Source organism: Moschus berezovskii, chromosome 8 (genome assembly GCF_049115385.1).
Source record: "Moschus berezovskii isolate FMDL1 chromosome 8, NW_MosBer_1.0, whole genome shotgun sequence".
Taxonomy (NCBI): domain Eukaryota; kingdom Metazoa; phylum Chordata; class Mammalia; order Artiodactyla; family Moschidae; genus Moschus; species Moschus berezovskii.
Genome location: NC_142467.1, coordinates 61849272 through 61868465, shown reverse-complemented (window position 1 = coordinate 61868465; position 19194 = coordinate 61849272). Strand labels below are relative to the sequence as shown.

General features: G+C 38.9%; 1 protein-coding gene and 1 pseudogene across 1 annotated transcript in view; both read left to right on the top strand.

The window, feature by feature from the left end:
* The window catches only part of CTNNA1 (catenin alpha 1), a 178687-nt gene that overhangs the window by 76650 nt on the left and 82843 nt on the right, over positions 1 to 19194 (top strand). The gene's annotated exons all lie outside the window — the stretch shown is intronic.
* Positions 1387 to 8709, top strand: LOC129559471 (non-selective voltage-gated ion channel VDAC3 pseudogene; annotated as a pseudogene).

The window sequence follows — 19194 nt, the reverse complement described above, 5'->3', positions numbered from 1 at the left end:
TGATTATAAAGGTGAGGGCCCAACTCTCTTTTAAAGGCTCCAAGGGCCAGAAGGTCAGCGGCCTTAATGCTGCTTCTTGCATTGTAGTTTGGAGAGCTAAGAGATGATGTTAGATCGCTTGCTGACTTACTCTGAAATTTAAGGAACATCGATTTTAAAATAATTCATTTGACCCCTGCTTACTTAGTTCAGTTCAGTTGCTCAGTTGTGTCCGACTCTTTGCGACCCCATGAATCACAGCACGCCAGGCCTCCCTGTCCATCACCAACTCCCGGAGTTCACTCAAGCTCATGTCCATCGAGTCGGTGATGCCATCCAGCCATCTCATTCTCTGTCCTCCCCGTCTCCTCCCACCTCCAATCCCTCCCAGCATCAGAGTCTTTTCCAGTGAGTCAACTCGTCGCATGAGGTGGCCAAAGTATTGGAGTTTCAGCTTTAGCATCAGTCCTTCCAGTGAACACCCAGGATTGATCTCCTTTAGAATGGACTGGTTGGATCTCTTTGCAGTCCAAGGGACTCTCAAGAGTCTTCTCCAGCACCAGAGTTCAAAAGCATCAATTCTTCAGCGATCAGCTTTCTTCATAGTCCAACTCTCACATCCATACATGACAACAGGAAAATCCATAGCCTTGAGTAGAAGGACCTTGGTTGGCAAAGTAATGTCTCTGCTTTTTAATATGCTATCTAGATTGGTCATAACTTTCCTTCCAAGGAGTAAGCGTCTTTTAATTTCATGGCTGCAATCAGCATCTGCAGTGATTTTGGAGCCCAAAAATATAAAGTCTGACACTGTTTCCCATCTATTTCCCATGAAGTGATGGGACCAGATGCCATGATCTTCGTTTTCTGAATGTTGAGCTTCAAGCCAACCTTTTCACTCTCCTTTTTCACTTTCATCAAGAGGCTTTTGAGTTCCTCTTCACTTTCTGCCTATAAGGGTGGTGTCATCTGCGTATCGGAGGTTATTGAGATTTCTCCCCGCAATCTTGATTCCAGCTTGTGCTTCTTCCAGCCCAGCGTTCCTCATGATGTACTCTGCATATAAGTTAAATAAGCAGGGTGACAATATACAACCTTGACATACTCCTTTTTCTGTTTGGAACCAGTCTGTTGTTCCAGGTCCAGTTCTGACTGTTGCTTCCTGACCTGCATACAGGTTTCTCAAGAGGCAGGTCAGGTGGTCTGGTATTCCCATCTCTTCCAGAATGTTCCACAGTTTATTGTGATCGACACAGTCAAAGGCTTTGGCATAGTCAATGAAGCAGAAATAGATGTTTTTCTGAAACTCTCTTGCTTTCTCCATGATCCAGCAGATGTTGGCAATTTGATCTCTGGTGCCTCTGCCTTTTCTAAAACCTGTTTGAACATCTGGGAGTTCACGGTTCACATATTGCTGAAGCCTGGCTTGGAGAATTTTGAGCATGACTTTACTAGCATGTGAGATGAGTGCAATTGTGTGGTAGTTTGAGCATTCTTTGGCATTGCCTTTCTTTGGGATTGTAATGAAGACTGACCTTTTCCAGTCCTGTGGCCACTGCTGAGTTTTCCAAATTTGCTGGCATATTGAGTGCAGCACTTTCACAGCATCATCTTTCAGGATTTGAAATAGCTCAATTGGAATTCCATCACCTCCACTAGCTTTGTTCGTAGTGATGCATTCTAAGGCCCACTTGACTTCATATTCCAAGATGTCTGGCTCCAGGTGAGTGATCACGCCATCGTGATTATCTTGGTCGTGAAAACCTTTTTTTTTTTTTTACAGTTCTTCTGTGTATTCTTGCCACCTGTTCTTAATATCTTCTGCTTCTGTTAGGTCCATACCATTTCTGTCCTTTATCGAGCCCATCTTTTAAATGAAATGTTCCCTTGATATCTCTAATTCTCTTGAAAAGATCTCTTGTTTTTCCTATTCTATTGTTTTCCTCTATTTCTTTGCATTGATCACTGAGTGGAAATACTTTAGATGCCTGACAGTAGAGGGTTTTTGACTGTTCAGTGGATCTCTGTAGTTTCACAAATGACTTCCCAGGTTTCCTTGATTTGAAATGTGGTTATTGTGGTTAAGTTTAATTTGTTCTTGCTCTGTCAACCTAACGTTATTCTGCCTGTGAGGATTCTAGGGAAATAAAAACAGCTTGGATGGGTTTAAAAGTGAATGGATTGAAATCGAAATGTAATTGAATTTTAAAAAGGTTATTGCCACTTTGTTAATTTTTTCTAATTGAAAGTCACACATGTGCATTAAATTATTGAACCACCATTGCTACTCACATTTAGGTGTATGTATTTCCAGTTTGTCCATTTTCTTGTATGCATTGTTTTCTAAATTTTAAAATAATATTTTAACCCTCTTAATATTCTGTACATAGTCATAAGATATTCATAGAATGTTCAAACTGTTAAGTTAATGGGACAACAACATGGATGGACCTGGAGGATATTATACTGAGTGAAATAAGCCAGACACAAAGGACAAATCCTCTATGATCCCACTTCCATGAGGTTCCTAAGAATTGTTAAATTCACAGAGACAGAAAGGAGACTGGGAGTGCCAGGCACTGGGAGGAGATGGGAATGTTGAGTTACTGTTTAATGGGAACAGAGTTTCAGTTTGGGAAAATGAAAATTTCTGGAAATGGATGTGGTGATGGCTGCATGGTAATATAAATGTTCTTAAGACTTGTGACCTATATGCTTAAAGCTGACTAAGATGGTAAATGTTATGTTATGCAATTAACATAATAAAAAATAATAATGAACAAAATGAAAAACAATTAGGTTAACAGGTTAAAACTAGCTACTAGTTTAATGTGTTCAAATTTGTTTCTTAAAGTGTAGTTGACTTTGGAGCCCAATTCTGTATTATAATATTCTCTGAAGATATTTCAGTGCCGGTGAAACACCTTCCGAAGAGCTCTCTGCTTGGTACAGCTGAATTCTTTATTTCACACTCTTCCTTCTGCTAAGGGATATGCTGGTCCTTAATGTGGTCATGTGCTTTGAGTTTTCCCCAGTAGTAGGATTTATTAGGACCAAACTTATTTCTTTCTATTACCTTAGTCACATTCCCCTCAGTAAACAAGTGAACAACCCTTCCCCCCACCCCCACCCCAAACCCTCTTGCCCCCCAGTCTGAAAATTCTTAACACAATGTCTGAAACATAAGAGACCTCAGTCTTTGAAATGAATTCCATTTGGGTGTGTTTTGTTTTTTTGCCACATGCACAGCTTATGGGATTTTCTTTCCTTCACTAGGGATCAAACCTAGTACCTCTGCAATGAAAGGGCAGAGCCCTAACCATTACACCACTAGCGAATTCCCAGAATTCCACTTGGTTGGGACCTTAGCAGTCTTGTCTAGCAGTTCAGTCATGTGTTGAGTTACTAGAATTCTTAGAATTTGTAATTGGTGAGAAGAAGTACATGTCTTGGGCCTTGAGTAGCTTTAGTTTGGTTCCATCCAGTGTGGTAACCAGTAGGCATATGTGGCTATTGAGCAGTTAAAATGTGACAGGTCCAAATTGAGATGTGCTGTGAGTGTAAACTATACACCAAATTTCCAAGACATACTTCACTGAAAAAGCCATAAATATCTCTATCTCATTGATAATATTTTGGATATATTGGGTTAAATAAAAGTTGTTCTTAAACTTACTTTTTTACCTGTTTCTTTTTACCTATGGCTACTTTAAAATTTTAGATTACATATGTGGTTTTTATTTCTTGCTTGTCTTATGTTTCTCTTGGATAGTTACAACTACTGGATAGCTAACCAGTTAAGAGGAGTAGCTAAAGAGTTAAGCCATCAACTTCTTCCTTCAGTGTCTGGATGGTAACTTACATAGTAGCTATTATAGCTTCGGCAGAATAAAATTGGTACAGTTTAAGACCTGGCGAGGATGATGTTGCTTAAGGTTAAATTTGTCTTTGTTCTTGCCCTGAAACATTGGAGGCAGTGATTTTAGGACCTTTAAAGAGTAATGAAGAAACTAGACATTTTTTGTATTGGACTGGGCCTGTATTTGAGGAGTTTGATTATGTTAACGTATCAGGTATAAAATTTTTATCTGAGTAAGATAATAGATATGGAATGTATGAATAAGGTGCAGTTAATGTTCGCTCTCGAAGATATATTGTTATTGCAGTGAAGGGAAGCACTTAATCTAGATGCTGATCTCTTCTCAGTTTTGCAAATGCTTTCCTGGAACCACTTTAGCAGAGCCAGAGCTTCCAAGCTTTGGAAGGACTCTTCAAAGAGCTTTTTAACTGCGTTATTTTGTGGCTGCATTTTCTAATTTTCAGAATTAGAACAGGTTATTTTATTTCTGATTATAAAGTTCTCTGTTCATTATGTATCACTATTTTTGGTATATAGCATGCCAGACTCCATTTGGACTGTGTGTGTATGTACACATTTATCTGTTCTTATTGTTTCTTTTTTTGATAGCAGAACTAAGGATTATCTTACTATTATAGTGTTTACAATATACTGGTCATTGTGCTGAGAGACATATATTATTACCTGTTTGACTACCATCCGTTCCGTTCCGTCGCTCAGTCGTGTCCGACTCTATGCGACCCCGTGGACTGTAGCTTACCGGCTTCCCGGTCCATGGGATTCTCCAGGCAAGAATACTGGAGTGGGTTACCGTTTCCTTCTCCAGGGGATCTTCCCGACCCAGGGATCGAACCCGGGTCTCCCGCATTGGAGGCAGACGCTTTAACCTCTGAGCCACCAGGGAAGCCCTTGACTACCATAATAACCCCTTATTGAATTGTTACTTGCTCAGAAATGTGTAATCATATAGCTGCGGTTTGAACTCAGATCCCTGTGATCCAAAAATCTGAACACTTACTACTTTTATTATAATGCATGTTTGTAAGTCAGTAAATAATATTTTATACTATCATCTTTAATAATCATGGAATTTTTCACTGTATAGCTCTATAAATGAAACTTATTACCGAAATACTTCACAGTAAATAAGGTAAACCCAGGTCTTGTATAGCTGCTTGAAGTGAGGTAAACAAGAAAAGAAAGCTCTTTTAGAGTATCCTGCAAAGCTAGACTCTCTGGTGTTGCTTGATGTCATAGGTGTTTCAGTTGGTTCTGTGATATGCAGCTATGGGGCCTGAGTTTTGTTATATAATATGCTACAATTTTCATCTTTGTGTGAACCCTTGGGTTTCATGCAGTAGACTCTTGCCTGTATTGCTAGTCCATAGTTCTGTAGCTGTATGATTTTTATTGATTTGTTAGTGTAAGCTTTTCTGTGATCTGCCTAGCATATTTGGAGAATTTAGGTATAAATAGATGTTGCATTGAATGCAAAATTCAAATGTGTAGGACTTCTTCCTCTTGACATTTATGTAATTTGGAAAGCTTATTTGTCAAAAATTGTATGATTTTCTTGTGGTGTGAGATGAGAGATTTAAAAGACCTTAAGTCTGAGGAAGATGTTTCTAGTTGTATTTTATGTTGCTTTCTAAGAGATTTGAGGTACTTCTAGCTATGCCAGCATTATGGCATTGCATTGCATAATACTTCTGGCATTATGAATTGCAGTATTTAACAGGCAAGATCCTAACCTTTTGTACACAGAAAGATGCATGTTTATATATTAGGTAAAATGGCACTGGCTTAATGGAGCAGTAGTGAAGCGATCTCTTGAAATTAGGATGATGGAGCAGGCCCAGAAGCCTGTCCAGTGTCAGGCTGCAGGTGCATTGAATTTTAGCCTTTACCTTAATAATGTGATTTTTTTTTTTTTTTTTTAGGTAATGATTCATTTAGGACTTAGTGTGACTGAGAGAGTGAGTTGTTGGAGGGAGGAGGGGACTTTGTTTACTGCAGTATATACTTGTAGAAATCTTGTTCAAAACAATCAGTTAGGAACAGTGTTGGTCCAGAGACCTTTAGCGGTGCCCTGGTGGAGGGAACAGGCACCCTGGTCGGAGATATGTGTAACATACCAACTTACTGTGACCTAGGAAAGGCTGCCAAAGATGTCTTCAACAAAGGATATGGATTTGACATGGTCAAAATAGATCTGAGAACCAAGTCATGTAGTGGAGTGAAATTTTCTACTTCTGTTCATGCTTACACTGATAAAAGGAAAGCATCAGGCAACCTAGAGACCAAATACAGGATCTGTAACTGTGGACTGATCTTCACCCAGAAGTGGAGTGTACAGAAATCACTTGGGAGAATAATTTGGCTGAAGGGTTGAAACTGACTCTTGATCCCATATTTGTACTGAACACAGGAAAGAAGAGTGGGAAATTGAAGGCCTCATATTAATGGGATTGTTTGAGTTTTGGCAGTAATGTTGATATAGATTTTTCTGGACCAACCATCTGTGGCTGGACTGTGTTGGCCTTTGAAGGTTGGCTTGCTGGCTATCAGGTGAGTTTTGACACAGCCAAATCAAAACTGTCACAGAATAATTGTGCCCTGGGTTACAAGGCTGCAGACTTCCAGCTGCACACTCATGTGAACAATGGCACTGAGTTTGGAGGGTCGATCTACCAGAAGGTGAATGAGAAGATTGAAATGTCAATAAACCTCACGTAGACAACCGGCAATATAAACATCCGCTTTGGCATTGCTGCTAAGTACAAGCTGGACTGTAGAACTTCTGTCTCTGCTAAAGTGAACAGTGCCAGCCTGATGGGACTGGGTTACACTCAGACCGTTTAACCAGGAGTGAAACTGACCCTGTCAGCTCTAATCGATGGAAAGAACAGGAGGACAAAGGTCAGACTGGGATTTGAACTAGAAGCTTAATGTGGTTTTGAATAAAGCATCAGCTTTGTTCCTGGAGGTGAAGAGAAATGAACCCACTATGTTTTGACCTTAAGTTTCTTCTGTGAAATTTCGAAAGTGTGAACTTTTTATTCTTCCAAAGAATTGTAATCCTCTTATAATCTTCCCCACACTGAAGCTTAGGTACCGAGTCCATCCTAAGGGAGGTGTCTGAAGGCATGCCTGGAAGTTGTCATGTTTGTCCACATTTCAGTTCAGTTCCTCAGTGTTCTTTTTAGTGTGTTCTTCAGTGATGGTGTAGTGTCCTGTTACAAAGGAATTGATGATACCCTCTAGTTGTCCATCATGTCCTGCATGTCCCACACCACTTTTTCATGATACGGTAGTAGAAATCTTTGGTTTTGCATCAGAGTAAAATAAACCCATCACATTTTGGGGCAGGGGGAAGTCCGTTATCTCTGTGATAGTGTTTGCATTATCCTTTTTTTTCAACTATTTATCAGTGATTTTTAACCTTGGAAGTATAGAATTATAAATTTTAGAATTTGAAAGTAACATTAGTTATCATAGTGTAGGGTTGACAAATTAAACTTATGAGGTAAAGTCTTGCCTGCCATCTATTTTTGTAAACTTTATTGGAACATAGCCATGCTCATTTGTTTACTTACAGTCCATGGCTGCTTTTCCACTGCAGTGACATAGTTAAGTTGTTGTGACAGAGATGGAATGGCCCTAAAAACCTACAGTACTTGCTATCTGGCCCTTTACAGAAGTTTGCCAAGCTGTAATCTAGTCCAGCCAACTAATTTTTTTGAAGGTTTTAAAATACAAACTCAGTTTTTCTTATTGGATATGATATTATTTAGGTTATATATTTCTTCTTAGATAAATTCTGAAAGTTAGTGGCTTTTAAGGAATTGGTCCATTTTATCCATTTAATCAAGTTTTATATGAGAAAATTGTTTGTAGCAGTCTCTTATCCCTTTAGTGTTTGTGGGGAGTCTATAGCCATATTCTCTAATTCATTTCTAGTGTAGGTAATTTGTGTCTAGTCTCTCTATTTTCTTTGCCAGTCTTGCTGTAGGTTTATCAATTCTATTTATCTTTTGAAAGAACCAGCTTTTTATGGTTTCATTGTGTGTGTATTTTTCCTCCATTATTTTCAATTTCTCTGATTTCTGTTCTTCATTGTTTCTTCTTTTTCCTTTAGGTTTATTTTGTTCTTTTTCTAGTTCCTTGAGGTAGGAAATTAGGTTATTGATTTGAGACTTTTTTCTCTTTTTTAGTGTAAAGATTTAGGGCAGACTTCCATATAAGCCCTGCTTTGTCTTCATATTTCATTTTTGTTTAGTTTAAAATGTTTAAAAATTTTCCTTGAATTTTCCTCTTTGACCAGTGGATTATTTGGAAGTACAGTATGTTTAGTTTCCAAGTATTTTCTTGTTAAATTTCTGTTACAGACTTCTTGTGTATGTGTGTGCACAGTCATGTCTGACTTTTTGTGACCGCGTGGACTGTAGCCCGCTATTCTCTGTTCATGGAATTTTCCAGGTAAGCATACTGGAGTAGGTTGCCATTTCCTACTCTAGGGGATCTTCCTGACCCGGGGGTCAAATCCTTATTTCCTGCAATGACAGGTGGATTCTTTACCTCTGTGCCTCCTAGGAAGCCTTTACTGATTCCTAAGGCAATGGCAAGCCACTCCAGTACTCTTGCCTAGAAAATCGCATGGACAGAGGAGCCTGGTGGGCTGCAGTCCATGGGGTCGCTACTAGTGGGACACGACTGAGCGACTTCACTTTCACTTTTCACTTGCACACATTGGGGAAGGAAATGGCAACCCACTCCAGTGTTCTTGCCTGGAGAATCCCAGGGACGGCGGAGCCTGGTCGGCTGCCGTCTATGGGGTCGCACAGAGTCGGACACGACTGAAGCGACTTAGCAGCAGCAGCAGCTTAATTCAAATTCAGTATGGTCAGAGAGCATATTTTGCATGACTTTAGTTTTTTAAATTATTTACTGAGATTTATGACCCAGCAGTGCTACCTTTGTGATATTCTATCTGCATTGACTATGGTGTTGGTTTTTTTTTTTTTGCTATTGTTGGTTGGAGTGTTCTTTTAATATATATGTTAATTAGATTCAGTTGGTTGATGACATTGACTGATTCAGTTGGTTTAGTACTTCTGTACCTTGATTATTTATTTATTTAAAGTCTGCTTGTTCTGATAGTTACTGAGACAGATACAGCCCTGTCTGCCAACTGTAATTGTGACTTTGGCCCTTTTTCGTTTCAGTTCTCAAGACTGCAACTCTGTATATTCTCTCCAGGGTTTTTAGTTGCATTCATTGGGATAGACAGGGTGGAATGTGTTTCAGTTCAGTTCAGTCGCTCAGTCGTATCCGACTCTTTGCGACCCCGTCAATCACAGCACGCCAGGCCTCCCTGTCCATCACCAACTCCCGGAGTTCACTCAAACTCATGTCCATCGAGTCGGTGATGCCATCCAGCCATCTCATCCTCTGTCGTCCCCTTCTCCTCCTGCCCCCAATCCCTCCCAGCATCAGAGTCTTTTCCAATGAGTCAACTCTTCGCACGAGGTCGCCAAAGTATTGGAGTTTCAGCTTTAGCATCAGTCCTTCCAATGAACACCCAGGACTGATTTCCTTTAGAATGGACTGGTTGGATCTCCTTGCAGTCCAGGGGACTCTCAAGAGTCTTCTCCAGCACCACAGTTCAGAAGCATCAATTCTTCAGTGATCAGCCTTCTTCACAGTCCAACTCTCACATCCGTACATGACCACTGGAAAAACCATAACCTTGACTAGATGGACCTTTGTTGGCAAAGTAATGTCTCTGCTTCTTAATATACTATCTAGGTTGGTCATAACTTTCTTAGGCTACCAAAATTTCTTAATTTAGGAAATGGACTTCAAATCGTTAGTAAGATATTTGTTGAATTTTTCTGTTTGAAAACAATATTGAACTTTGTAGCATTTACCAAAAACTTCCATTTAAAAGTGGAATTCTAATCACAGTGTTTGTTAAATTGGATTCCATTGACTAGCGTTTATTTGCCATCTATAGAGCTTTCATTTTGGCAAACTCTAGAGCAGGAATCAAACTTTTTTTTTTTGACTTGGTTTTCCCTGCCAGTGCAAAATTAATTATTTTCTTAAAGACACTCTGAATGAAGAATTAAAATAGTTTGGGAATTCTCTGGTAGTCCAGTGGTTAGGACTCTGCCCTACCATTGCCAGGGATCCGGGTTCAATCCCTGGTCAGGGAACTGAGATCCCACTCATGCTGCTGCTGCTGCTGAGTCACTTCAGTCGTGTCCAATTTTGTGCGACCCCATAGATGGCAGCCCACCAGGCTCCCCCGTTCCTGGGATTCTCCAGGCAAAAACTCTAGAGTGGGTTGCCATTTTCTTCTCTAATGCATGAAAGTGAAAAGTGAAAGTGAAGTCACTCAGTCATGTCTGACTCTTCGCGACCCCATGGACCACAGCACACCAGGCTCCTCCGTCCATGGGATTTTCCAGGCAAGAGTACTGGAGTGGGTGCTATTGCCTTCTCCGCCCACCCATGAGGTATAGCGAAAAAAAGAAAAAGTTTTATTAGATTTAGGGTTTTGATGATAAAGGCCATTAACTGTATATTTGCAATTTGAGGTTTTAGACAAATGATAGTTCTTTAACCCTCAAGATTTGACCATCCAGAGATGAACATAAGTTTATGATGAATGCCTTATGAAACAACATGATGTTATAGATTTGTTTTAAAATAACCTACCCCAAAACTAACATAACTATTACAAATGAAACAAGAAAGCAGAAAGTTGATGGCTGGTAATACTGCATAAGGAGGTTCTTTTTACTATTCTTAATCTTTTTGGATGTTTGGGAAAATCCCATAATAAAAAGTTAAAAGACATATCTTATTATTATGGTTATTTGAGTAGATGCCAGCATATTAGATATTTAACGGCACAGTCTTTGCCATGTCTTAACAGCCTTTCTGAAGGCATTTGTGGGTCTTGCAGACTCTAAAAGAGCTTGCTTTATTCTATCCAGCCTCCTTCTCAGTCCCCAGTTCTTAAGTTAATTAATTCTCTTGGGAATTTGTATGGAAAAATAATGAGAAAATGATGCAGTTAGTAAATGAAAACTGAAGTAAAAACTTAGGCCATTAAGTAGAGTCAAGGTCATGAGGCGTCATGGCAAAATGAATTTGTGTGTGGGCAGCAGCTGTGAATTAGGCCGCATGGAGGGTAACGTTGGGTCAGGCATTTGAGGCTGGAGAATGGTGCAGCCAGTTAGGAGGAGGATCCTAGGCTTCCTGTGTCTCCTCTGAGGCCCGTTGCCCAGCTCTGCTTGGTTTCTTCTGCATTTGTCCTTGAAGTAAACGCTTTGTCATTGTATTTGATTTGAGTTCCTTGATTCTCCAAAAAGGAGTGTAACTAGTGTAGTCATTGAATGATGCAGTGTTCTAGGCTAAATTGTTAGCAAGCACTTCTTTTTTTAGAAGGTCTGAAATGGTCGTTACTAATCATCTAGGTGTTGCTAGTCTACTGCCTCAAGCATTATCACAGCCATTGCCCTCCCCTGAATCATAGTTTTAAAGCTCTGTCATGTGTAGTAAGAAATTTTTGTTTCTTATCTATACTTGACTATTGTATAATTTAGTAGTGATGTTACCTTTGTTGTTCACTAAACTTTGAATGGAATATAATAAATTATAGTAATTAGCCAGGCCTCCCCCTCCACGTGGTCACATGACTTATCTCCTGTAGACTTCCTACTAATTAAGAAGTTGCTTCAGCACAATTTTAGGTGGCTTTAATAGTATTTTGTTGGCCATAATGGTTTCAGATTCCTTGCTTTCGCTGTTGATTATGAAAATACATGGCCTCTAACTAGGGAAAATGGTGTTTGAATATAAACATTGTTTGTACTGTTGCTTCCCCCCTCTTTTTTTTTTTTAAAGCAGTCTTTTTGTGGGAAAAAATCAGAATGAGGCGATCTGGCTTAGAAGAGAGAATGCTGGTGCAATAAAGTTTTTTTAAAAAGCACAAATGAAATTATTTTATTATAAAACACTGGAGCAAGTCTAAGACTATACTAAATAGGGTATTCAAAGACAGAAAGACAAGGTTGGAATTGATTGGCATTGATGAGTGGGTGAAGGGAGAGACAATAATAGATATAGAATCAGCAATTAATTAGTGTACAGGGGATGGCAAACCTGGCTTGGTGGGAATGAAGAACCCTTAAGGTACCATTTCACAAGGAAGATTTACTAGAAGCAGTCCTCTTTTCTCCTGTTGGTGGGTGGCTCGCTGACAGTTAGAGGTGCTGGGAAATGTTTGCTTTTCCCCTTTAATTTGCACCAGTGTACAAAGTTACTATTCCGATTCTAGTGATAAGGGGCTTATGGAGAGAGTAGTTTTAATCATATTACTTTTATATTATAGCATCTTTGATTGACAGCATTCTTGTAAGGTGGTTTTAGCCTTTGATACATTTCCTCAGGCCCCAAATAATGATCTACTAAAGCAGAAAGGAATGAAACCATTGCATTTAGCCTCTAGACAGCGACACATTAAGGACTAATGACTGCCAAAAGGAAATGTCAACCACGGAGCTAGTCTGCTTTCTTTGGCAGCTGAAAATCCGGTGAATCAACAGTTTTTGGGGTGTATATTTAATGTGGGTGGAGGAAAAGAGTGTCTAACATTCTTTAAGGCCCTGTTAATTTTGGCACGGTTGGACTTTTGGAGCCCGTTTCTACTTTTCTAAACCCAAGAAAGGCACGTGCCATAGAATAAGGATAATTACTTATTATGTAGATAGTATTGGATAGACACGTTTTAAAATGTGTTTGTGGGCTTTGTTTTTCTGTATTTTTGTTTGTTATGGATGCTAAAAAGTTGTGTGTTAATGTGTATGAGGGAATGTACGTAAGAGTTGATTGCTTTGATACCCTTTTTCACAAACAGGAATTACCTGAAGAATGGGTAAAATTGTGATTCTGGTTTTTAAGGAGCAAATTTAGACTGAATACTAAAAATTACTTTTAAGAAAAGGACAGCAAATTTAGGGCATTAAAACTTAAAACCAAGTATGTTCACCATGTCTTGGATATTGGAACTTTAATGTTGATACTTAAATATTCACATCTAAGGATTGGAAGAGTGATAGCTAAAGGGTGTACAGGACTCCTTTTTAGGTGGTAAAAATATTCTAATGGTAATGGTTGTATATATCTGAATATACTTTAGAAAACATCAAGTGGTATACTTTACCTGGGTGAGTTATATATCAATTATGTCTTAATATATACATTATAATAAATACATATATCTTAATACATAAATACATATCTTAATAAAGCTGTTTAAAATAGTCACATACTTTTTCACATGTGTGTATCCTAATGATGTGATGAGTATTTTAAATTATATTTTTTATAGATTCATGCAACTTGTTTATCCTGTGTGAAGCAAAAAATGTTTTCCCCATTTTGAGATGGGGCCTGTGTCTGTTATTGCCATCAGAATGCCTTTGGCCACGTTAAAAACCTACATTGTGTGTTTAAGTTGGCCTCTTTAATCTTCTGGCTTTCTATTGAACAAACTAATGGCCTGTAATTTTCTGTGACTATTTCATCTAAATTATGAATATGTCAAGTAAAGAACTGTTGAGTCAAAAATAATTTTAAAAATTGAGAAATAGATTGAACATGTATCATTTCGGAGTGACTATTTTTATTTTGTCTCTGAAAAAGTGGTGGATCTGTATAATATACATATTGATGGCCCTTAAGATATCAAATTTTAAATACTATGGACTTTTTAGTGTGATGATTCTGCATATAATCACTAGAATTTGATTAGCTTAGAACTATGAAAAAGAATCAGCTTTTATATTAATTACATAGTCTTTTTAAAGTAAAAACTTTTTTTGATCACAGGAATATAAAGGATTTGAAGGAGGAATTTTGATAGAAATAATGGTTCTCATTAAGTTATAAATATATATATCTCATAACTATGTTCTTGGCCCACTTGATCTTGAGGAAATTGCAAAAAAGATGTAGCAGAGGTTGTGAGTGAAGTGGCTTGTTTAAAGCAATGTTACTTTGTTAGCCAATAATAGATTTTTTTTTCCTTCATGGGTTATTATTTGTAGATCAACAGTATGGCTTTTTCTGATCTTTGTGCTACACCTACCGAAACAGCATGGTTGATGCTATAGGGTTTGCTTGTGGAGTTAAACTGCAAATCTGTTAACTTTGGTGAACCCAAGGGACTTGTGTATGGTGAAGTGTAGGCAGTTATCAGCCTTCTTCCAGCTTTCAGTGATTCTTGGACTTTAGAAGTATGTTCAGTTCCATCATAGAAATCAACAACAACTATACAAGCTTAAAATAACTCGTGTATAAAAAATATATAAAATTACAGTTATTAACAAGAGTTCAAATGAACCATGATGACTTCTTTTCAGCGTTTTTCCATTTATGTTAATCTGCTAGGTAGTTAGTACATTTTATTTCCCAGTGTTTTCTACCAGACCAAACTGTTACAGACTCCAAAAACATTCATATAAGAGATGGAATTTTCAGAAGTTTTAAGCTTTTTCTGAAACAAGGGGGAAAACTGTAAACATTCATTTTTAGCTGTCATAATTTCTTAGTTAAAATGTCAGTTGAAATAGACAAATATAATCTCTTTTCCCCAGTTTTTATTGTCACTTTGTTTGGGGATGTTTGTTCCTCCTCCCTTTTTTTCCCCCCTTAAAGAAGACTCTGAGAGAGAAGCTTGTTGATAGAATTTCAGGCACAATGACAGAAAGTAAGAAAAGATGTGTTTTGGTGGATACAGTAACCCTCAGATCAGTGTGGACAGGTGCTTGTGAAGCCTATTTTGAGTAGGGAATCTCTCTCTTAAGCTGATGTCCTGGGAGACAGAGCATATGTTTGCTGCCCCAAGTAAATTTTCAATGGATTATAGAAAGGGACTATTTGAGTAGCTCTAGCTCTTGGAGCTGTTGTTGCTGCTTGGAGTTTGGTTCTGATGATATTTCTTTATCTGGGGCTGAGGAGTTAAACAGAAGCTGAAAATAACAAAGATTGTATAGACTAGTGGATTTCTCATTAGTTGTAAAGTTGTCAGGGATGCTTGTGTATATGCTCAGTCAGTTTGTGTCTGACTCTTTGAAACCCCATGGACTGTATCTACTAGGCTCCTCTGCCATGGAATTTTCCAGGCAAGAACACTGGAGTGGGATGCCATTTCCAACTCCAGGAGATCTTCTCCACCCATGGATTGAACTTGCATCTCTTGAGTCTCCTGCATTGGCAGGCTCATACTTTACCACGGCTCCACCTAATGTGACTTATGTTTTTGCAGAGAAATCAGGTGTCTCCTCTGTGTGTTTAAAATTCTTTTTGCTTTATTGGGATTTAGCGGCCTGCTCTGGGGTGGTGAAATCTACCTAATTTGAAGCTTTGTTTTCCGTCCAGAGATCCTTGAACTCTGTGTTTACTGATATGTATAGGCTGCTGGCATTAAGGTAAATTTCTTATTGAAAGGATTGTCAGTGGACTGATGTTATTCTGTTTAACAGCTTCACTGAACAGGAAGAGTCACTCCCCAGTCTCAGTTGTCTCCACACTGAGTTCGGGATGATGGTTGTGCCTACGCACACAGCATGGTTGGGAGCTTGTGAAACAGCCCCTGCTATTCTTACTACTGCTGCTACGACTACCACTGCTATTACTAATGAAGTTTAGAATTTTAAATGGTTAATACTTTAAGGCCTCTGTTTTTTATTTTTTCCTGTCCTGCTTTCTAGTGATTTCTTAGAGTAGTTGCATTTCTTCTGCTGAGTAAAAGAGCTTAATCCTACCCTTCCTCCCTTTACCTTCTCCTCTCTGTCTTTGCAGTGGTCAAATTCATTTGGAGAAGCTTTCCTTTTTTTGTGCATTCTGGTAATAATATCTGAAGACTGTATTAATTTTTAGCAAATACACCCTTACTGACTGTTGCAGAGGTTATTTTATTTCTTTGCATTTGTTTTAACTGTCTTGCTTGAAGTTGGTGGCCTTATTCCCAGTTTCATAATATATTCTCTTTATTGTTAAAACGTGTACTTTGCTTGGGTCTGGCACACTTCTTTTTAATTCTGAGTTTCCTGGCATGGAGAAGCGAGGCTCTTGACTGTCAGTGTTCATCCTCTGAATTGAGTTTTGTATAGGCATCTCTGTATAAAATCTCTTCATTATTCTTTCCTGCTCATTTTGGATTTATTTGGTGACTGCATTTGAAGTATATTTCTAAAAATTTCAATACTATGACTATCCATATGGTTTCTTTTCTTGTTCTCATTTTTTTTCTTCTTTTATCGCTTTTTGTTTGGCTGTGCCTTGTGGCATGTGGGAACTTAGCTCCCTGACCAGGGGACCAGTCTGAGTTGGAAGCACAGAGTCTAAATCACTGAACCACCAGGAGGTCCCTTTCATTCATTTTTCTAGAAGTCATGTTGATTTGTTCTCTGTAGTTTGTTGAAACTTCTTTCTAGCACCAGAAGATGATGTTATGAATAAAACTTTCTAGTCTTATTAATAAACTCATGTAGCTCACTGTTCAAGAGAATTTACACACCCTGCTGCTGCTGCTGCTGCTAAGTCGCTTCAGTCGTGTCCGACTCTGTGCGACCCCATAGACGGCAGCTGACCAGGCTCCGCCGTCCCTGGGATTCTCCAGGCAAGAACACTGGAGTGGGTTGCCATTTCCTTCTCCAATGTGTGAAAGTGAAAAGTGAAAGTGAAGTCGCTCAGTCGTGTCCGACTAGTAGCGACCCCATGGACTGCAGCCTACCAGGCTCCTCTGTCCATGGGATTTTCTAGGCAAGAGTACTGGAGTGGCTTGCCATTGCCTTCTCCGTTACACACCCTAGAGCTGGTTAAATAATTAACTGAAAACAATGTTTAGGTGTTGGATATGTAGTATTAAAAAGGCACTGGAACAGGTAATGTGAAGTCTAGAAGGTTTCTTTACCCTTTGATGTTTATAATCTTTATTTCTTTTTAGAGTTCTAAAATGGCTGAAGGGAAGAATCTTTGTAGTTAAGCTGGGCTGATTTAGAAGTGAGCCATGTGGGCTGGCTGACATCATCAGTCTTCACTTAGGAGATATGAACAGTTGCCTTCAGATGTTATCTGTGAAGTTACTCATTGGATTAATGGTTAGTTGCTTCAGAAATGATATGGGAAAGTGGTAAAGTGTTTCATTTGCTGACTCTGATAGTTTTGTTTTGAAAAATGTAGGTCTTTATTGTTAAGCTGAGATCCTTACGACTACGGTATTGCTTTCTACCTAATAAAAGGTTTTTTAAATTCTTAAAATAGGTAATATATTTACATAGTGCAAATGTGAGAGTTGGACTGTGAAGAAAGCTGATCGCCGAAGAATTGATGCTTTTGAACTGTGGTGCTGGAGAAGACTCTTGAGAGTCCCTTGGACTGCAGGGAGATCCAACCAGTCCATTCTAAAGGAGATCAATCCTGGGTGTTCATTGGAAGGACTGATGCTAAAGCTGAAACTCCAATACTTTGGCCACCTCATGCAACGAGTTGACTCACTGGAAAAGACTCTGATGCTGGGAGGGATTGGGGGTGGGAGGAGATGGGGACGACAGAGAATGAGATGGCTGGATGGCATCACCGACTCGATGGACATGAGTTTGAGTGAACTCTGGGAGTTGGTGATGGACAGGGAGGCCTGGCGTGCTGTGATTCATGGGGTCGAAAAGAGTCGGACACGACTGAGCGACTGAACTGGAAAGAGTATATAGTGAGTGTATATGAAGTCCCCTTTCATTCCTGTCCCCTAGCCATCCATTTTTTTCTTCTTATATTTTGTTTCCTTCCAGAAATGTTTTCTGTAGATACAGTAAAGTACACACACACACACACACACACACACCAATAAAGATGTCTGTTTTGAGAGTTACGTTACTTAATTGTAAAAGAGACTTTACTGTGATAATCTCCTGACTTCTGCTTGGGTTTTTTTTTTTCCCCAGAAGTGTTTTTTAAGTATATTCTTTGCTCTTATGACCACTGAATTGCATTCCACAGCTCCCTTTTTTGGTCAGAAGTTTCTGCAATCTTTTTTCACTCCTAAGAAAGCTATTTCCTGTTTGTCATTGCTTTCCTGCTACTTTCTTAGGTGTTTAATCTGAGGCCTCTGTTTTATTCTCTCTACTGAGGCGTCAGCTTCTGGTCCCTTACTGTAATGAAGTCTGTAAACCTCACATGCTTGGAATGTAGTCATTTTGTCGTGTTTCATGTCTGAATTGTTTTTCAACCAAGTCAGATTAAGTAGCCCTAGGCTAGCTGCTCAATTATTATTGACTGTTCTGTATAATGTTGAGGTTACTTCTCTTTAACAAATAATTAACTATTATGACAGCACATCCTAGTGTATTATCTGTATAGCCAATAGGCATTTACTGTTCTCTTTGAAATGTTTACTTCAGAGTGTCAGATCTCTTTACACTTCATAATTTATTACCTTTTCTCATCACAGATGGTTTATAGTAGTCTTCATTCACTATAATAATTTTCAAGGTTTTATCATTACACTGTAGTCTCTTTCATTTTTGCATATCTGAGAATTCCTGTGGTCTTTAAATCCTAACTCTGGCTCTTGTCCAGAAAAACATTGAATGATGCTTTCTGGTTTTAGAGCCCCAAAGATATATCTGTATGGCTTTTTTTTTTGCCTATTAACCACTACTGGGGGGTGGGGAACCCTGTCTAATAAGTCTTTTTGTGACTGATAGTAGTTTCTGCTTTCTAATACTGGACCTTTAATTTCAGCCATACAGAAGGAGTTTTTAGATTCCCGTTTAGGGGATATTGTGCATTGCCTATAGCCATGGTAAAAATACTGCCACACTGTTCTATAGGAAGAAAGACTATTAATAAACAAACAAAAAGTACTCTTTGCCTGTGCCAGTGGAAAACATGCAGTAATGTAACCAGTGATAGATGCCTTCTGGAGTGCAGTTTTAGGGATACTTTGACAAAATATTCTGTGTTGAGTATATCATAGGTAATCAGGAGAGGGGAAACCATGTTGCCTTCACTGGCCTCCTATCTCTCTGAGCCTCTCTTCTTATATTGCTGGGCACTATTGTGCTTGATCTCTGACACCTGGGCTTCTAGGTCCCTAAATTTCACATCTTCAGGTGATTTTCCAGTTGATCAAGGCAAGTGGTCATCTTGGGAAGTTACGCTGCAGTGCTTGTGGGTAAAGGTGAACTATGATGGGAATGGATGGTTTCTGTCTTTAAGTCGGTGAGATACTCATTATAGGTACAGCTGGTTAATATGGGTGCTGCCCAGTCAGCATGCTG